The sequence below is a fragment of the Schistocerca serialis genome, chromosome 6 (assembly GCF_023864345.2).
Source record: "Schistocerca serialis cubense isolate TAMUIC-IGC-003099 chromosome 6, iqSchSeri2.2, whole genome shotgun sequence".
Lineage (NCBI taxonomy): Eukaryota > Metazoa > Arthropoda > Insecta > Orthoptera > Acrididae > Schistocerca > Schistocerca serialis.
The window spans coordinates 760,002,381-760,023,340 of NC_064643.1; the positions used below are offsets into that span (position 1 = coordinate 760,002,381).

Below are 20,960 nucleotides of genomic sequence, written 5' to 3' on the forward strand. Positions count from 1 at the left end.
CAGAATTGGGCTGGATGTTCAAGAGAAACCTCCTAATCCAGAACAGGATTCATCTTCATCATAACCTGAAGCTGAGTTGAGAGAATAAAACATACCTTATGGTCTCTGCAGCTTCAAATATTACGACCCTAGACCTGTGAAGAAAGATGAATGGATCAGGTGCCATTAGTGCAAGGTACGCTTTCACGAAATTTGTATGTGGGCTGCTGGTCGTAGCAAATTTCGCTGTGGGAAATGCACGTAACAACCACTGGAACACTCAAAAAGTGTAATTTTCCATATTGTGTATAATCGTATGGCAGTTTACAATTATGCACATTGCCCCACAAATTTTTCATTGTTCCATCGTTGCACCGTTGCAACGTTTCAAATTTTGTTATTCACAATGAAGAAGAATAACTCTTTAAGGTATGTACCTTTACGAACAATACTTACAACTGTGATCTATTCACCCTTAAAATTTAACATGCGTAATAAAATATTTACTACTACTTTGGGGCCCAAAAAGTTGAAATGATTACTTTAGCTCCACCTTACCCTATGTACAACGTGTAGTTTATTATGATAGTGGAATCGAAGTGTTCCGTTAACACTGGCTGCAATATAGAACTCCTCGTAGTTGCAGAACTCGACTCACAGAAACTGTTAACCATCACTGTTCATCAGGTCCATAGAAAGTTTGCCAAAAAGTCTTCTTTCAGGGTAGTCTCTATAATCACGCAGGTCGTCCCTTTTGGTGGCCTATTTGTGTTGATGCAGCTGGAGAGCCTGTATCCAGTGCTGTACCGGTTCAACCGGATTTCCAGTCACTGTGGCAGGTGATTGCAATGTGCTTGAATTCCTTAACTGTGTAAAATTTAGTGGCTATATCTCTGTACTATAATAATCTTGATGCTTATTCTGTTGCCCGTCTCTTCGTCTTCAGCCACTCCTGTGATAAGAGCTCAACGGCTGCCAAAATGATGATACCTTTGTTATTTGTAATTTTTACGTACCCGTTCAGGAGTAGACTTTTCCTGCGGAACCACGTTCAGCGAATATTTCGCATCACTTGTTTGTAGTTTATCGGAAATAATTTCTACGCTTTACTCTTAACAAAGCGTATAATGAGAATTTGGTCAAGGTTACGCAGTTTGAAAAAGAAATGATAGTTATTAGTGCCAATAGAACTATGCACAACTGTGAAGTGTGTGGCAAAGGGTACTTTTTCTTGTTTCTAGAATTCGTATTTATCTCATATTTATGAGTATTCTTAGCTGATTCTAAAAGATTACGTGAATCACAAGACGAGGAGGAACGAAGAGGACACATCACATGCTGGAAGTTTAAGTTCTCGATTCAGCAGCGTACGCCTAACATGAAATGTGTTACTACTTATGGTTCATACTTATCCTCGTTTCAGTTTGTGTATACTGATTACGTGGAGAAAGTGCAGGTGGCCTGTGTTCTGCGTGTACGATAGTGCATGAAGTAAATGCTTCCACTGTCTAATGTTCAAAATAACACTCTTTCTTTTGTTTCAGAAAGCACCAAATACAAGTACCAAGGGCGGAATTCTGATGGTAGTTCCAAATTGATCCCTGAGTTTTTCAGCAAGATTTTACCTGGCGAAATGAGACAAATTGGGTCCAAAGCATCAAAGAGACTGGAATTTTTTATCCGTAAAGCATCTCAGTCGAATTTTAACATTTCAGACCATTAAATGAAACAACAAGTTCACTGTTACCAGTCACCGTTTTATTTATTTCCACGACGCGTTTCGAATGTTTAAACCTCCATCATCGGGTGGATTTACATTAGTAAGTATTACATTTGTGTGTGTGTTGTGTTACGATTTTTGGAGGAACTTGTGGCACTGCATAGTGGAGAAACAAGACACTATTTCAGAATATGGTTTAGGATTACTTTTGTAAGTAATCCTAAACCATATTCTGAAATAGTGTCTTGTTTCTCCACTATGCAGTGCCACAAGTTCCTCCAAAAATCGTAACACAACACACACACAAATGTAATACTTACTAATGTAAATCCACCCGATGATGGAGGTTTAAACATTCGAAACGCGTCGTGGAAATAAATAAAACGGTGACTGGTAACAGTGAACTTGTTGTTTCATTTAATGTCAGCAACAGTCACGGTAAAGCCTAACCTAAAAATGTTCGCATTTAAATATCAGACCATGACAATTCTTCTTCTAAAAGTTGCATTATGTTAGGTGCAACCGACTCAGACTTATCGTATTACACTTAAGGGTGCTTCCACTGTTTTTGGATTATCATCTGCCAGTACCATTTCCCAGTACTTCCTTGTTGTCCATGAACAGCATTTCAAGTGGCTGTTAATCCTTTGTAGCGCAAGTTAGCAACAGAACTCAGAGAGAAACCGTGATAATCTTGTCGTAGTTAATACGCCGATAGCAAGCCTTATTAATCGAACCTCACATATTCCTTCAAGCAAAGAATAAATATGTTCTTCTAATGAGCATATTTGTAACGGCAGAATATGAAGCCAATAGCTCCTAGTTACTATTAGATCTATTTTAATAGCTGTAATGTCCTTGGAACCTGAAAGCTATTTTTGAGACACAGGCGTCGGTCCATGACAACTTTCCAATTTTTGACACGAGTGTTTCGTGACTTGAAAATGTGTGCTACGGATAAATGGGGGTACTAGGATAGGAAGGGAGAGTTACAGAGTGAATTCATATGTCAAATTCTTTGTGAATAGTTAAATATAAAACTACTGAAAACGTTACAAGAGATACGATAGCTGTTGTTTCATAGTTATAGCAAATATTTGGTTTCTGAATGCTATTACTGCTGCCCTCTAAATAATTTAAGTTATTTTTTTCTTATATTTATTATGTCACAGAGATGTGATACATATCCCGTACAGATAAACAGAACATCAGCTATGCATCAACATACAATTTCCTGCATTGTTGCATAATTTCGTATCGTGTCTAGTAACACGCATGATGGCTTTATGCCTAGGAAGAAGAGTAAATAATGAAAAAAGAATCGTTATTGACACACAGCTGTGCTATATAGTAAACATGTAGACTCCAGTTTCCACGACAAGCAGTGATGTTTAGTACAAAAGGGAGCAAAAGTAGTAGAAACTTTTTACTTTCTGACAAACAGCATATTTATGGAGTTGTGGCACCTACTCTTGGTGCGCTGTTATTACACCGAAGACAGCTCACCTTCGCTACGCTAGAAATGTGTTACACACGAGATCGTCCTGCTCGCCAGACGTAGTCAAGAAGAAATGGGAGGCCTCTTGCGACGTCCTCACCGTGAACCTGGTTTACTCTGCACTAGAACTCGTGTCGTGTCGAGGCAGGCTGTATCCATTGCGACTCAAGGGGATGTACTCGTGGGGTCTATCAGTTGCTCAGTCACGTTATGTTTCCGGGACTCACCTATTTACCTCTACGGGTCAACCGGTCGACTACATACATAAATGATATTTCTTTAAAAAATTGTCCTATGTTATTACAGGAGACAGTACGTGTGAAATTTGAAAAACAGAATGAAAAGGAAGTTACTGTAGTATGTTCGGGGATAAATACTTGTCGAGATGTGGCCCACTGTATTCGTGTCGGTAAGGGTCAGCATTCTGTCGAGTTGACGATGTTGCTGTTGTCTTTCATTGCGGCTCTGTTTATGGCTGGAATTGTCTTTGCAATCACTCCGCTGACTGGGATGCTCCTCTGACAAATAGCACTTACAACTAACTGTCTGTTCGTTTCCCGTGAAGTCATTCAAAAGCATGCTAAAAACCATGTATGGCGAAAACGAATGTAAAGGAAAACATTAGTACAAATCAAAGAAAAATGATTAAAGTAATCATAGCTTCTAAATGAAGCGCACAGAAGAAATTAATCGACAAGGAAAGGGAAAATGTAAGTAATAAGACATAAGGTTCAAATGGTTCAAATGGCTCTGAGCACTATGCGACTCAACTTCTGAGGTCATCAGTCGCCTAGAACTTAGAACTAATTAAACCTAACTAACCTAAGGACATCACACACATCCATGCCCGAGGCAGGTTTCGAACCTGCGACCGTAGCGGTCACGCGGTTCCAGACCGAAGCGCCTTTAACCGCACGGCCACACCGGCCGGCAATAAGATTGGTTGTTGGTTGTTGGTTGTTTTTGGGGAAGGAGACCAGACAGCGTGGTCATCGGTCTCATCGGATTAGGGAAGGATGGGGAAGGATGTCGGCCGTGCCCTTTCAGAGGAACCATCCCGGCATTTGCCTGAGTGATTTAGGGAAATCACGGAAAACCTAAATCAGGATGGCTGGACGCGGGATTGAACCGTCGTCCTCCCGAATGCGAGTCCAGTGTCTAACCACTGCGCCACCTCGCTCGGTCGCCAATAAGACATAAGGCAAAGGCAGATAACTGAATGAAAACATACACTTCACATGTAATACCTGTGACTCCTAGCATTACTGAAGGGGAAGTAAATCTAACTAAAGACAAAATTTTCAACTCGTTGCACTCCGCCACTTCCCTGACTGCATTTTCGCTGCTGAGATATCTTTTGCTGCTTTCCTTGACCACACAGCTGTGACCACCGCTGCTTACCTGAGTTGGTGTTTGGTGCCTGACGGCGATAAAATACGGTAAGTAAGTAGTTTCCACACATTAGTCTCATTAGTTTACTGTGATAGGTACGGTTGCGGGCAGATTAGGTATCATCCATCCTAACATGTTACAGAAATCAATGAACTTATGTACGTACAGGGTGATCATCAATGACCTATATGAAATAAAATCCTCATAACTTCTGAACGATTTGCGTTAGGAAGTTGAAACTGCACGTTTGGCCGCGGGGCATGATGGCAATTAGTATCCGCTGTATGATTTGGTTTAGCGACGAAGCCCGCTTTCGTTTGGATGGGTTCGCCAATAAGTAAAATTGCCGCATTTGGTGGACTGAGAATCCGCATTTCGCGATCGAGAAATCTCTTCATCCTCAACGGACGACTGTGTGGCGTGCAGTGTCCAGTCACGGAATAATAGGTGCGACATTTGTTGATGGCACGGTGACTAGCGAAATGTACTTGAAGGTTCTGAAACATGATTTCATCCCCATTATCCAAAGTGACCCCGATTTCGACAAGATGTGGTTCGTGCAAGACGCAGCTCGACTCCATCGAAGCAGGAGAATGTTTGATATCTTGCCGGAGCACTTTGGGGACTGGTTTCTGGCTCTGGGCTACACAGAGGCCACTGGCTTGGGCCTCGATTGGTTGCCATATTCTCCTGATTTGAACACATGGGACTCCTTTTCGTGGGGCTATATTAAAGACAAGGTGTACAGCAATAACCCCAAAACCGTCGCTGACCTGAAAACAGCCATAGATAGTATCTATGTCCCGACTCTTGAGCGGGTCAGGCAGAATTTCGCTATTCGTCTGCGCCACATCATCACCAATGATGGCAGGCATATCGAACATGTCACAACCTAAATCCAAATATTTGTAGTGACGTTTACTTATTGAATAAATTGTGTGCACGCCGTATTTTTTAACTAATTTATGTTTTTTTCACATTGTTGTTGTTGTGGTCTTTAGTCCTGAGACTGGTTTGATGCAGCTCTCCATGCTACTCTATCCTGTGCAAGATGCTTCATCTCTCAGTACCTAATGCAACGCCGGCCGAAGTGGCCGCGCGGTTCTGGCGCTGCAGTCTGGAACCGCAGGACCGCTACGGTCGCAGGTTCGAATCCTGCCTCGGGCATGGATGTGTGTGATGTCCTTAGGTTAGTTAGGTTTAACTAGTTCTAAGTTCTAGGGGACTAATGACCTCAGCAGTTGAGTCCCATAGTGCTCAGAGCCATTTGAACCATTTTGAACCTAATGCAACCTACATCCCTCTGAATCTGCTTAATGTATTCATCTCTTGGTCTCCCTCTACGATTTTTACCCTCCACGCTGCCCTCCAAAACTAAATTGGTGATCCCTTGATGCCTCCATGCCGTACCAACCGATCCCTTCTTATAGTCAAGTTGTGCCACAAACTCCTCTTCACCCCAATTCTATTCAATACCTCCTCATTAGTTATGTGATCTACGCATCTAATCTTCAGCATTCTTCTGTAGCACCACATTTCGAAAACTTCTATTCTCTTCTTGTTCAAACTATTTTTTTTTCATATAGTCAGTAATTTTCACCTGTATGTATGTATGTATGTTCCACATCTGCTCCTAAACTACTGGACCGATTTCAACCAAGCTTGGTACGTATATTACTTACCGTCTGGAATGAATCTCTGTCGGGCTAAAAGCCAGCTATGTATCATAAACGTGAGGGTCGTTTTAAAAAGGAATGTAGCGAACGACACTTGAGTACCCATAAATCATTCTCTCATTATTTGAGATTGAGACAGAAAGGTTCAAGAGAGGGATTAAAAATCAAGGTGGAAAGACATCAATGATAAGATTTGAAGATGACTTTGCTGTTTCGGTGTAACTGTAGAAGAATTACAGGATCTGTTGAATGGAATAAACTAATGAGCACAAAGTATGAATTAGGAGTAATTCGAAGAAAGACAAAAGAAATGAGATATAGCAGAACTGATAACAGCCAGAGACTTAACATCAGAGCTGGTGATCACGAAGAAGATGAAGTTAAGGAATTCTGCTACCTACGCAGCAAACTAATTCATGATGCATAGAGCAAGGAGGACATAAAAAGCAGACTAGCACTTGCAAAACGGGCATTCCTAGTCAAGAGAAATGTATTCGCATACAAGCAGAGTAGTACCAATACTTAACTCATTCAGTATTTGAGAAATGACAGCACTTAGTGAGTTTTAACGAACGTTACACATAATTTCAAACCTTTACGAAACTTTTCCTCGCTGACAACCTCTGCAAAATGATGAAAGGAAAAAAATTCATAGCTTACTACGTTTTCGCTGTTCATGCAGGAAAACTGCAATATAAGCATGACATTTTAATATATTACTTGTTTATTACTACATGTATTCGCGACGCATTTTGCAGACAGAAGACACATATACCACGGAATGTACTAGCAAAATTATATCATTGTGCGACACATAGTTCAGAAGATTGCACGTCATGGAGATGCGTGAAAAGTTTGCATGAATTTTAAGTATATTACTTTTTTGCTGCTAATTCTATTCGCAACACATTCCGCCTGCAATATCCACACCTGCCGCTGAATTTACTTACACAAATATATCATTGTACGGCACATACTTCACGAAATATTACGTCAAATACTGAGGTGCGAAAAAACTGCCGCATCATGGATGGCGTTTTAATTTGTTACTTCTTTACCACTAATGCTAGTTACGACATATTTTGCAGACAGTAGCGGCATATACCACTGGATGTGCCTCCAAAATTACATAATAAAAGATACGTAGTTCGAAAGATACGACGTAAAAAAACATCGATCTGCGTGAAAATGAAACTGCAATGTGAAATTCTCTAGAGATAGAGGTGAAATATGCGTACAAATATGTGTGAAACATGTTAAATATATGTGAAACATATTTGAATGAGTGTGTACAGGTGAAGCCACAGGTAAAAATTTCTTCCTAAATTCCAGGAACGATTTCAACCAAATCTGAAATACGTATTATTTACGATCTGGAAAGAAATGCTGCGAGGGGTAAGAACCACCAGTCTCCTATTGGGACAGAGCTAATAATGTGGAAAGAGAAGGGCGGACGATCGACAGAGAAAGGAGAGAGGAGAAGATGGATAGAGGCAAGGGTGAGGAAGAGATGAGCAGAGAGATGGAGAAGATGAGATGGTCAGAAAGAGGGGAGGTGGAAATGGAAATACAATGGGAAGAGAAGGATTTGGACAGAGATAGAGGAGAAGAGGAGATGGACAGAGAGAGGAAAGAAGAGGAGGTGGACAGAGAGAGGAGGGAGGAGGTGACAAACTGAGAGGGGATCGAGTTGATGAGCAGCAAGGGAAGAGAGATGGAGATGGACAGGGGGAGGGAGGAAGAGCAGAAGGACAAAAAGAGGTGGGAGGAGAAGATGTACAGAGAGAGGGGGAAGGAGGAGATGGAAACTTAGAGGGGGAGGATGAGTTAGAGAGAGGGGGGGACAGGAGGAGATAAATGGAGAGAGATGTAGAAGGTGATGGACAGAGAGGTAGAAGAGGAGATGGAAGAAAGAGAGAGAGGTAAGAGGGGATGGATATAGAGAAGAGCAGGAGGAGGTGAACAGTGAGTTGTGGGTGAAGGAGGTAGTCAGTGAGAAGGGATGGAGGAGATGGCTAGAGAGGGAGGAAGGAAAAGATGGACAGCAAGGGAGGAAGGAGGAGATGGAGTAATAGAAGACTGGCATGTATACACATCTGTTAGTTCATCTCCTTCTTCCCCCTAATTCTGCCCATCTTCTACCCTCCACCCCCTCTGTCTGTCCACCTCCTCTATGAGCATTCTCTCTCCATCGCCCCCTGCGTCTCTCTTGTCCATCTGATCTTGCCCCCTCTCTCTGTCCATCTCCTCATCTTTTTCTTCTCTCTCCATCGCCTCCTCCTCCTCACTCTTTGCATTTCCCTCATTTCCTTTCTGCATCTGCTCCTCCCCCCCCCCCCCCCATCATGTCCATCTCCTAATCTTCTCATTCACAGTCCATTTCCCCCTCCTCTCTCTCTCTCTCTGTTCATTCCCTCTTCACCCCTATTTGTGTCCATCACATACTTTCCCCTTTCTGTTGGTCCATTTCGTCCTTCTCCATTCTCTCCCCAGGTAATCACCCCCACCATGATACAAGGTTGCAGGATCATACACCCACAGTACTTTTTTCCAGATAGTAAGTAATATGTCTATGTACGAAGACAGTGGGCAAATGTCTATAAGGTACAATACATATGTAGAATTGTGGACAGTTGGGAATATGAGTCTCACGGGAAGCGTGCAAGGGATAAGTCCCTGCAGTCGCGCTATGCATCTGTGTCCTCGGTGGCTCAGGTGGATAGAGCGTCTGCCATGTAAGCAGGAGATCCCGGGTTCGAGTCCCGGTCGGGGCACACCTTTTCAGCTGTCGACATCGAGGTATATCAACAACACCTGTCGGCAGCTGAGGTTTTCAGTTAGTCATAGTAATATGTGTAACAAATCTGGTTTCAATCGATCAGTGTGTTTAGGAGGAGCTTTTTACCACAGATTTGCTCATGTCATATATATTTCACATATATTTAAAACACCTCACACATATTTTTAAACGTAGACCACATGTATTAGTAGCGAATTTTGCCATGCAGTTTCGTTTTCAGGCAGATCAGTGTTTATGACATAGCATCTCCAAAACTACGTATCATACAATGATATAATTTTTCAGGTACATCCTGCGCTCTATATGAACACTTCTGCAAATCGTTTTGCTACTAGACTTCGTAATAACGAAGTAATAAGGCCGTGCCTGATGCGGCCATTTTACTGCATGAACAGCGAAAATGTAATAGGCGATGAACTCTCTTCCTTTAATCACTTCGAGCATGGTGTCAGCAAGACAAAGTGTCGTAAAGGTTTATCGCAAGTCGCTAAGTGCACTCATTCTCAAATACTGGATGAATATAATCTGGCCACATGCTCGTCATGAGCTACTGTTTTTGCCTCTCTCTGTCCATCTCCTCCATCCTCGATTCTTCTGTCTGTCTCCTTAGGCTCCTCTCTCTGTCCATCACCTCCTGGTCCTTATCTCTGTCAATCTGCACCTTCCTTCTCTTTCCATTTGCTCTTGCCCCCTCTGTCTATCTCCTCCTCCCCCTTCTAATTTCACCTCTTCCTCCTCTCTCTTTGCCAATTTCCTCCTCCTCCTCTCTCTGTCCATCTTTCCCTCCCCCACTCTCTCCATGTCCCTCTTGCTCGCCCCTCTCCCTGGTTGTCTGCTCCCCTTTCCTTTCTTTGTCCATCTGTTCCTCTCCCCTGTATCTCTCCATCTTCTTCTCTTCCCTTTTTCTGTGTATTTACTCCTCCCCCTCTGTCTGTTCACCACTTCCTCCCTGCTCTCTCTGCCTATTTCATCCTCCCCTGTCTCTGTCTGTCTCCCCTGCTTTCCTTCCTCTGTCCATCTCTTCGCCTCCCCTCTCTGTGTCCGTTTCCCCTATCTCTGTTCATCTCATCCTCCTCCTGTCTGTACCTACCTCTTCGTTCCTCCTCGCTATCTGTCTATCTACTCCTGCTCCTTTTCTCTCCACGTTATCACGCTCACCCCAATTGGAGGCAAGTGGTTTTTAACACCACAGTATTTCTTTCCAGGCTTTAACTGATACGTGTAGCCGCGCGGCCTAAGGGGTCTTGTCACCGTCCGCGCGGCTCCCTCCGTCGCAGGTTCGAGTCCTCCCTCGGGCATGGGTGTGTGTTGTGTTGTCCTTAGCGTAAGTCAGTTTAAGTTAGATTAAGTAGTGCGTAGGGCAGGTAGGTTAGAAAATTTAAAAAGGGAAATGGTTAGGTTGAAGTTAGATATAGTGGGAATTAGTGAAGTTCGGTGGCAGGAGGAACAAGACTTCTGGTCAGGTGACTACAGGGTTATAAACACAAAATCAAATAGGGGTAATGCAGGAGTAGGTTTAATGATGAATAGGAAAATAGGAATGCGGATAAGCTACTACAAACAGCATAGTGAACGCATTATTGTGGCCAAGACAGATACGAAGCCCACACCTACTACAGTAGTACAAGTTTATATGCCAACTAGCTCTGCAGATGACGAAGAAATTGAAGAAATGTATGACGAAATAAAAGAAATTATTCAGATTGTGAAGGGAGACGAAAATTTAATAGTCACGGGTGACTGGAGTTCGTCAGTAGGAAAAGGAAGAGAAGGAAACATAGTAGGTGAATATGGATTGGGGCTAAGAAATGAAAGAGGAAGCCGCCTGGTAGAATTTTGCACAGAGCACAACATAATCATAGCTAGCACTTGGTTTAAGAATCATGAAAGAAGGTTGTATACATGGAAGAACCCTGGAGATACTAAAAGGTATCAGATAGATCATATAATGGTAAGACAGAGATTTAGGAACCAGGTTTTAAATTGTAAGACATTTCCAGGGGCAGATGTGGACTCTGACCACAATCTGTTGGTTATGACCTGTAGATTAAAACTAAAGAAACTGCAAAAAGGTGGGAATTTAAGGAGATGGGACCTGGATAAACTGAAAGAACCAGAGGTTGTAGAGAATTTCAGGGAGAGCATAAGGGAACAATTGACAGGAATGGGGGAAAGAAATACAGTAGAAGAAGAATGGGTAGCTTTGAGGGATGAAGTAGCGAAGGCAGCAGAGGATCAAGTAGGTAAAAAGACGAGGGCTAGTAGAAATCCTTGGGTAACAGAAGAAATATTGAATTTATTTGATGAAAGGAGAAAATATAAAAATGCAGTAAATGAAGCAGGCAAAAATGAACCGAGCGAGGTGGCGCAGTGGTTCGACACTGGACTCGCATTCGGAAGGACGACGGTTCAATCCCGCGTCCGGCCATCCTGATTTAGGTTTTCCGTGATTTCCCTAAATCGCTCCAGGCAAATGCCGGGATGGTTCCTTTCAAAGGGCACGGCCGACTTCCTTCCCCGTCCTTCCCTAATCCGATGAGACCGATGACCTCGCTGTCTGGTCTCCTTCCCCAAACCAACCAACCAACCAACCAGCAAAAAGGAATACAAACGTCTCCAAAATGAGATCGACAGGAAGTGCAAAATGGCTAAGCAGGGATGGCTAGAGGACAAATGTAAGGATGTAGAGGCCTATCTCACTAGGGGTAAGATACGAGTAGATACTGCCTACAGGAAAATTAAAGAGACCTTTGGAGAAAGGAGAACCACTTGCATGAATATCAAGAGCTTTGATGGAAACCCAGTTCTAAGCAAAAAAGGGAAAGCAGAAAGGTGGAAGGAGTATGTAGAGGGTCTATACAAGGGCGATGTACTTGAGGACAATATTATGGAAATGGAAGACGATGTAGATGAAGATGAAATGGGAGATATGATACTGCGTGAAGAGTTTGACAGAGCACTGAAAGACCTGAGTCAAAACAAGGCCCCCGGAGTAGACAACATTCCATTGGAACCACTGACGGCCTTGGGAGAGCCAGACCTGACAAAACTCTACCATCTGGTGAGCAAGATGTATGAAACAGGCGAAATGCCCTTAGACTTCAAGAAGAATATAATAATTACAATCCCAAAGAATGAAGGTGTTGACAGATGTGAAAATTACCGAACTATCAGTTTAATAAGTCACAGCTGCAAAATACTAACACGAATTCTTTACAGACGAATGGAAAAACTAGTAGAAGCCAACCTCGGGGAAGATCAGTTTGGATTCCGTAGAAACACTGGAACACGTGAGGCAATACTGACCTTACGACTTATCTTAGAAGAAAGATTAAGGAAAGGCAAACCTACCTTTCTAGCATTTGTAGACTTAGAGAAAGCTTTTGACAATGTTGACTGGAATACTCTCTTTCAAATTCTAAAGATGGCAGGGGTAAAATACAGGGAGCGAAAGGCTATTTACAATTTGTACAGAAACCAGATGGCAGTTATAAGAGTCGTGGGACATGAAAGGGAAGCAGTGGTTGGGAAGGGAGTAAGACAGGGTTGTAGCCTCTCCCCGATGTTGTTCAATCTGTATATTGAGCAAGCAGTAAAGGACACAAAAGAAAAATTCGGAGTAGGTATTAAAATTCATGGAGAAGAAATAAAAACTTTGAGGTTCGCCGATGCCATTGTAATTCTGTCAGAGACAGCAAAGGACTTGGAAGAGCAGTTGAATGGAATGGACAGTGTCTTGAAAGGAGGATATAAGATGAACATCAACAAAAGCAAAACAATGATAATGGAATGTAGTCTAATTAAGTCGGGTGATGCTGAGGGAATTGGATTAGGAAATGAGACACTTGAAGTAGTAAAGGAGTTTTGCTATTTGGGGAGCAAAACAACTGATGATGGTCGAAGTAGAGAGGATATAAAATGTAGACTGGCAATGGCAAGGAAAGCGTTTCTGAAGAAGAGAAATTTGTTAACATCGAGTATAGATTTAAGTGTCAGGAAGTCATTTCTGAAAGTATTTGTATGGAGTGTAGCCATGTATGGAAGTGAAACATGGACAGTAAATAATTTGGACAAGAAGAGAATAGAAGCTTTCGAAATGTGGTGCTACAGAAGAATGCTGAAGATAAGGTGGGTAGATCACATAACTAATGAGGAAGTATTGAATAGGATTGGGGAGAAGAGAAGTTTGTGGCACATCTTGACCAGAAGAAGGGATCGGTTGGTAGGACATGTTCTGTGGCATCAAGGGATCACCAATTTAGTATTGGAGGGCAGCGTGGAGTGTAAAAATCGTAGAGGGAGACCAAGAGATGAATACACTAAGCAGATTCAGAAGGATGTAGGTTACAGTAGGTACTGGGAGATGAAAAAGCTTGCACAGGATAGAGTAGCATGGAGAGCTGCATCAAACCAGTGTCAGGACTGAAGGCCACAACAACAACAACAACAAGTAGTGCGTAAGCTTAGGGACCGATGACCTCAGCAGTTTGGTCCCATAAGACCGTACCACGAACTTCCAAACTTTAATACGTGTGCCCAATTTGATTTAAATCGTTCCAGGGGTTGATGATTAGCTTTTTACCCGTAGCTTTGCCCGCGTAAGCACATGCTAAATATATTTAACTTATATGTAACACATTTAACGCGTATTTGTACCATATTTCACCTGTATGTCTAGTGAATTTCGCCCTGCAGTTTCATTTTCACGCAGCTCATTGTCTATGACGTTTTATCTCCTGAACTATGTGCTGTCCTATGACATAACCTGGCAGGTACCTCCAGTGTTATGTGTGGGTACTGACTACGAAATTTGGTTGTGAATATAGAGTTAGTCCCCCCATGAACCATAGACCTTGCCGTTGGTGGGGAGGCTTGCGTGCCTCAGCGATACAGATAGGTGTACCGTAGGTGCAACCACAACGGAGGGGTATCTGTTGAGAGGCCAGACAAACGTATGGTTCCTGAAGAGGGGCAGCAGCCTTTTCAGTAGTTGCAGGGGCAACAATCTGGATGACTGACTGATCTGGCCTTGCGACACTAACCAAATCGGCCTTGCTGTGCTGGTACCGCGAACGGCTGAAAGCAAGGGGAAACTACAGCCGTAATTTTTCCCAAGGGTATGCAGCTTTAGTATATGCTTGGAGAGCTGCGTCAAACCAGTCTCAGGACTGAAGACCACAACAACAACAACATAGAGTTAGTAGTAAATAAGTAATAAATTAAAACGTCATTCTTAATATGGCAGTTTTACTGCATGAACAGTGAAAATGTGGGGAGTAATAAACCTTTTTCCTTTCATTTTTTATTGGGGGAGGGGGGGGGGGGGTGCTATCGTCAGGGAGAAAAAGTTTTTAAAGGTTTGAAATTATGTTTAAAGTTTGTTACAAGTCTTTAAGTGCTCCCATTCTCAAATATTGCATGACTAAAGTACAGGTTTATGGTTTTAGCGCGTCATGAGTTATACTACTTTTTGGCCCTTTGATAGGGCTGTGGTTCTTGTCCCCACAGTGATTCTTTCCAGACAGTAAGTGATAGATGTACCGATCTTGGATGACACAGGTCCAGTGATCTAGGAGGAGATGTGGAACATACACGCAGGCATATGACACAGGTCCACTGATGTAGGAGGAGAAGTGGAACATACACACAGGCATATATACACACACATATGTTTTTATAATTTTTAAGGATTCGAAAAACCCTTTTGAAGTGATCGATAAATCGACTTTGGCTTTGCTTCATTGTGTTTCCTTTTCGTTGCTCCCAGATGCCCCTCATCCCTCGAGTGTGTCGCTCGTTTTCTTCCTGGGTCCTCTTCTTTCGTTCCTGATCCTGCCTTTTGTGTTGCTACTCTAAAGTGTTTTGTTATCTACTATGACTATTCTGATTCCAGTGTTTTTCATATCTTTATCAGTTTAAGTGAACTGTGTGATTTTGGATTTGCTGCTGTTTAGTAACTTCAAGATCTGCTTAGTTAATGTGTTATTACTCATTCGGTATACATGTCCATAAAACTGTTGTCTTCTTTTCCTCATTACATCAGTTAGCTTTCCCATTATTAAATAGAAGGCTCTGTTTGATCTTAATTTTTATTCAGTATTTCTCTCACTTTTAGGTCCCAGAATTTTCCTTAGAACTCTTCTGTCAACTTTTTCCAGGTTTTCAAGATCCCAAAATATTGTTAAAGTCTTTCTGCTGCATAAAGCGTTTGAGACCTTACCCACTGCTTGGTAATTCTTAGTTATGTGTTGCAGGACAAATAATTTTTTTTGGTATACGTGTTTTTTCTCATATGGAGAAAAAAATTGCTACTGTTTCTTTTGTATTGCTCGTTATCCATTCTCGTAGGTACTTAGAACTGTTTTAGGTATTATATTGTTACAAATTTTAAGATTTTGAGGGACATCATTTGTCACGAAATGTGTTTTCCAAATGATATTTTTAGTCCTATCTTTGTCTGCTTGTTTCTGTTGTTCTTTGGTTGTTTTTTGGCACCATCCACTGAGTTAGTCGTTAACGCCATATCGTCGGCGATTTTATTTGGATTTTTTCCAAGTTGCACAGCAGTAGAATTGATGAATTTCCTCCCTACCTTCTTGAACGAGAAGTTGAAAAGCAGGTGTGACAAACCATCACCTTTCCTTACTCTTCATTTTACTTCAAAATATTTCTACATCTACATCTACATCTATACTCCGCGAGCCACCTTACGGTGTGTGGCGGAGGGTACTTGTTGTACCACTATCTGATCCCCCCTTCCCTGTTCCATTCACGAATTGTGCGTGGGAAGAACGACTGCTTGTAAGTCTCCGTATTTGCTCTAATTTCTCGGATCTTTTCGTTGTGATCATTACGCGAGATATATGTGGGCGGTAGTAATATGTTGCCCATCTCTTCCCGGAATGTGCTCTCTCGTAATTTCGATAATAAACCTCTCCGTATTGCGTAACGCCTTTCTTGAAGTGTCCGCCACTGGAGCTTGTTCAGCATCTCCGTAACGCTCTCGCGCTGACTAAATGTCCCCATGACGAATCGCGCTGCTTTTCGCTGGATCATGTCTATCTCTTCTATTAATCCAACCTGGTAAGGGTCCCATACTGATGAGCAATACTCAAGAATCGGACGAACAAGCGTTTTGTAAGCTACTTCTTTCGTCGATGAGTCACATTTTCTTAGAATTCTTCCTATGAATCTCAACCTGGCGCCTGCTTTTCCCACTATTTGTTTTATGTGATCATTCCACTTCAGATCGCTCCGGATAGTAACTCCTAAGTATTTTACGGTCGTTACCGCTTCCAATGATTTACCACCTATGGCATAATCGTACTGGAATGGATTTCTGCCCCTATGTATGCGCATTATATTACATTTATCTACGTTTAGGGAAAGCTGCCAGCTGTCGCACCATGCATTAATCCTCTGCAGGTCCTCCTGGAGTGCGTACGAGTCTTCTGATGTTGCTACTTTCTTGTAGACAACCGTGTCATCTGCAAATAGCCTCACGGAGCTACCGATGTTGTCAACTAAGTCATTTATGTATATTGTAAACAATAAAGGTCCTATCACGCTTCCCTGCGGTACTCCCGAAATTACCTCTACATCTGCAGATTTTGAACCGTTAAGAATGACATGTTGTGTTCTTTCTTCTAGGAAATCCTGAATCCAATCACAAACCTGGTCCGATATTCCGTAAGCTCGTATTTTTTTCACTAAACGTAAGTGCGGAACCGTATCAAATGCCTTCCTGAAGTCCAGGAATACGGCATCAATCTGCTCGCCAGTGTCTACGGCACTGTGAATTTCTTGGGCAAATAGGGCGAGCTGAGTTTCACATGATCTCTGTTTGCGGAATCCATGTTGGTTATGATGAAGGAGATTTGTATTATCTAAGAACGTCATAATACGAGAACACAAAACATGTTCCATTATTCTACAACAGATTGACGTAAGCGAAATAGGCCTATAATTATTCGCATCTGATTTATGACCCTTCTTGAAAATGGGAACGACCTGCGCTTTCTTCCAGTCGCTAGGTACTTTACGTTCTTCCAGCGATCTACGATAAATTGCTGATAGAAAGGGGGCAAGTTCTTTAGCATAATCACTGTAGAATCTTAAGGGTATCTCGTCTGGTCCGGATGCTTTTCCGCTACTAAGTGATAGCAGTTGTTTTTCAATTCCGATATCGTTTATTTCAATATTTTCCATTTTGGCGTCCGTGCGACGGCTGAAGTCAGGGACCGTGTTACGATTTTCCGCAGTGAAACAGTTTCGGAACACTGAATTCAGTATTTCTGCCTTTCTTCGGTCGTCCTCTGTTTCGGTGCCATCGTGGTCAACGAGTGACTGAATAGGGGATTTAGATCCGCTTACCGATTTTACATATGACCAAAACTTTTTGGGGTTCTTGTTTAGATTGTTTGCCAATGTTTTATGTTCGAATTCGTTGAATGGTTCTCTCATTGCTCTCTTTACGCTCTTTTTCGCTTCGTTCAGCTTTTCCTTATCAGCTATGATTCGACTACTCTTAAACCTATGATGAAGCTTTCTTTGTTTCCGTAGTACCTTTCGTACATGATTGTTATACCACGGTGGATCTTTCCCCTCGCTTTGGACCTTAGTCGGTACGAACTTATCTAAGGCGTACTGGACGATGTTTCTGAATTTTTTCCATTTTTGTTCCACATCCTCTTCCTCAGAAATGAACGTTTGATGGTGGTCACTCAGATATTCTGCGATTTGTGCCCTATCACTCTTGTTAAGCAAATATATTTTCCTTCCTTTCTTGACATTTCTTATTACACTTGTAGTCATTGATGCAACCACTGACTTATGATCACTGATACCCTCTTCTACATTCACGGAGTCGAAAAGTTCCGGTCTATTTGTTGCTATGAGGTCTAAAACGTTAGCTTCACGAGTTGGTTCTCTAACTGTCTGCTCGAAGTAATTCTCGGACAAGGCAGTCAGGATAATGTCACAAGAGTCTCTGTCCCTGGCTCCAGTTCTGATTGTGTGACTATCCCATTCGATACCTGGTAGATTGAAGTCTCCCCCTATTACAATAGTATGATCACGAAACTTCTTCACGACGTTCTGCAGGTTCTCTCTGATGCGCTCAACTACTACGGTTGCTGATGCAGGTGGTCTATAGAAGCATCCGACTATCATATCTGACCCACCTTTGATACTTAACTTAACCCAGATTATTTCACATTCGCATTCGCTAATGACTTCACTGGATATTATTGAATTCTTTACTGCTATAAATACTCCTCCACCATTGGCGTTTATCCTATCCTTGCGGTATATATTCCATTCTGTGTCTAGGATTTCGTTACTGTTCACTTCCGGTTTTAACCAACTTTCCGTTCCTAATACTATATGCGCACTATTTCCTTCAATAAGAGATACTAATTCAGGAACCTTGCCCTGGATACTCCTGCAGTTTACCAATATTACGTTAACTTTTCCTGTTTTTGGTCTCTGAGGACGGACGTTCTTTATCAACGATGATAATGTCCTCTCTGGTAAGCCGTCAGGTATTTTATCGTTTCGCCCAAGGGGGGGTCCCTCTAACCTAAAAGACCCCCGTGTGCACGCCACACGTACTCTGCTACCCTAGTAGCTGCTTCCGGTGTGTAGTGCACGCCTGACCTGTCTAGGGGGGCCCTACAATTCTCCACCCAATAACGGAGGTCGATGAATTTGCAACCATTATAGTCGCAGTGTCGTCTGAGCCTCTGGTTTAGACCCTCCACACGGCTCCAAACCAGAGGACCGCGATCGACTCTGGGCACTATGCTGCAGATATTAAGCTCAGCTTGCACTCCGCGTGCGATGCTGGTTGTCTTCACCAAATCAGCCAGCCGCCGGAAGGAACCAAGGATGGCCTCAGAACCCAAGCGGCAGGCGTCATTCGTTCCGACATTTGCTACTATCTGCAGCCGGTCACACCCAGTGCGTTCAATAGCTGCCGGAAGGGCCTCCTCCACATTACGGACGAGACCCCCCGGCAAGCACACCGAGTGCACACTGGCATTCTTCCCCGACCTACCCGCTATTTTCCAGAGGGGCTCCATAACCCGCCTAACGTTGGAGCTCCCTATAACTAATAGGCCCGCCCTCTGTGACTGTCGGGACCTTGCCGGAGAATCGGCCACTGGCCCAACAGGCGAGGCATCCTGTGGTGGCTCGGAAACGATGTCATCACCACTAGGAAGCACCCCGTACCTGTTGGAAAGGGGTAAGGCAGCTGCCACGCGGCCAGATCCCACCTTTGCCTTTTGACAGTTCCCCAATAAATTTTACTTTTGATGTTGTTTTTGTTAAGGCCGATAGTAGAGGGAATCCCCGAAACTTGGGACCGATACTCTGACACACTGCCTCCGTTTGCTGTCGCAAATGTTAAACGAAAGTTACTAGTAAGGTAGCGGCGACCAAAAGGCGCCATTTCGTGGCCCACGTTATGCTAATCGTGCTTGGCAGGAATTGACGAACGTCTTGAGTGAACAGGATTGGGTGATAAAGCTGCACAGGTGATGTCCTCTTGGAAGAGGACATCTCCCTAAGTTCTACGAACGGCAACAAAATCAACTAGTGGATGTCCTGCGCGTGTGCTAAACAGACACCAGAGAATTCCGGCAATTGTAGCTCATGATCTCTTACATACTGTATCCCTTATACAGGGTGGCCCATTGATAGTGGCCAAACATCTCACGAAATAAGTATCAAACGAAAAAACTACAAAGAACGAAACTCGTCTAGCTTGAAGAGGGAAGACAGATGGCGCTATGGTTGGCCCGCTAGATGGCGCTGCCATAGGTCAAACGGGTATCAACTGCGTTTTTTAAATAGGAACCCCCATTTTTATGACATATTCGTGCAGTACGTAAAGAAATATGATTGCTTTACTTGCGTTATTTAAGGAGACAGGAAGTGTTCAGCCACATATGAAACTTCAACCACGACTTGCAACAAATGATGATGCCTAAGTAGATGTTTTAGCTGCTGTCGCGGCTAATCCGCACATCAGTAGCAGATAAATTGCGCGAGAATCGGGAATCTCAAAAAACGTCGCTGTTGAGAATGCTACATCAACATCGATTGCACCCGTACCATATTTCTATGCACCAGGAATTGCATGGCGACGACTTTGAACGTCATGAACCGTTCTGCCACTGGGCACAAGAGAAATTACGGGACGATGACAGATTTTTAGCACGCGGTCTATTTAGCGACGAAGCGTCATTCACCAAGAGCGGTAACGTAAACCGGCATAATATGCACTATTGGGCAACGGAAAATCCACGATGGCTGCGACAAGTGGAACATCAGCTACCCTGGCGGGTTAATGTTTGGTGCGGCATTATGGGAGGAAAGATAATTGGCCCCCATTTTATCAATGGCAATCTAAATGGTGCAATGTATGCTGATTTCCTACGTAATGTTCTATCGATGTTACTACAAAATGTTTCACTGCATGACAGAATGGCGATGTACTTCCAACATGATGGATGTCCGGCACATAGCTCGCGTGCGGTTGAAGCGGTAATACGAGGTCAGTTCAATAAGTAATGCAACACATTTTCTTTCTGAAACAGGGGTTGTTTTATTCAGCATTGAAATACACCAGGTTATTCCCCAATCTTTTAGCTACACAACACTATTTTTCAACGTAATCTCCATTCAATGCTACGGCCTTACGCCACCTTGAAATGAGGACCTGTATGCCTGCACGGTACCATTCCACTGGTCGATGTCGGAGCCAACGTCGTACTGCATCAATAACTACTTCATCATCCGCGTAGTGCCTCCCACGGATTGCGTCCTTCATTGGGCCAAACATATGGAAATCCGACGGTGCGAGATCGGGGCTGTAGGGTGCATGAGGAA

At 43.0% G+C, this 20,960-nt stretch overlaps 1 non-coding gene across 1 annotated transcript; it reads left to right on the forward strand.

The window, feature by feature from the left end:
- The first annotated feature begins 8,965 nt into the window (after positions 1-8,965).
- Trnat-ugu (transfer RNA threonine (anticodon UGU)) lies at positions 8,966-9,039 on the forward strand. Its single transcript has one exon. It is a non-coding gene; the product is annotated as a tRNA-Thr (tRNA).
- Positions 9,040-20,960: the final 11,921 nt, after the last annotated feature.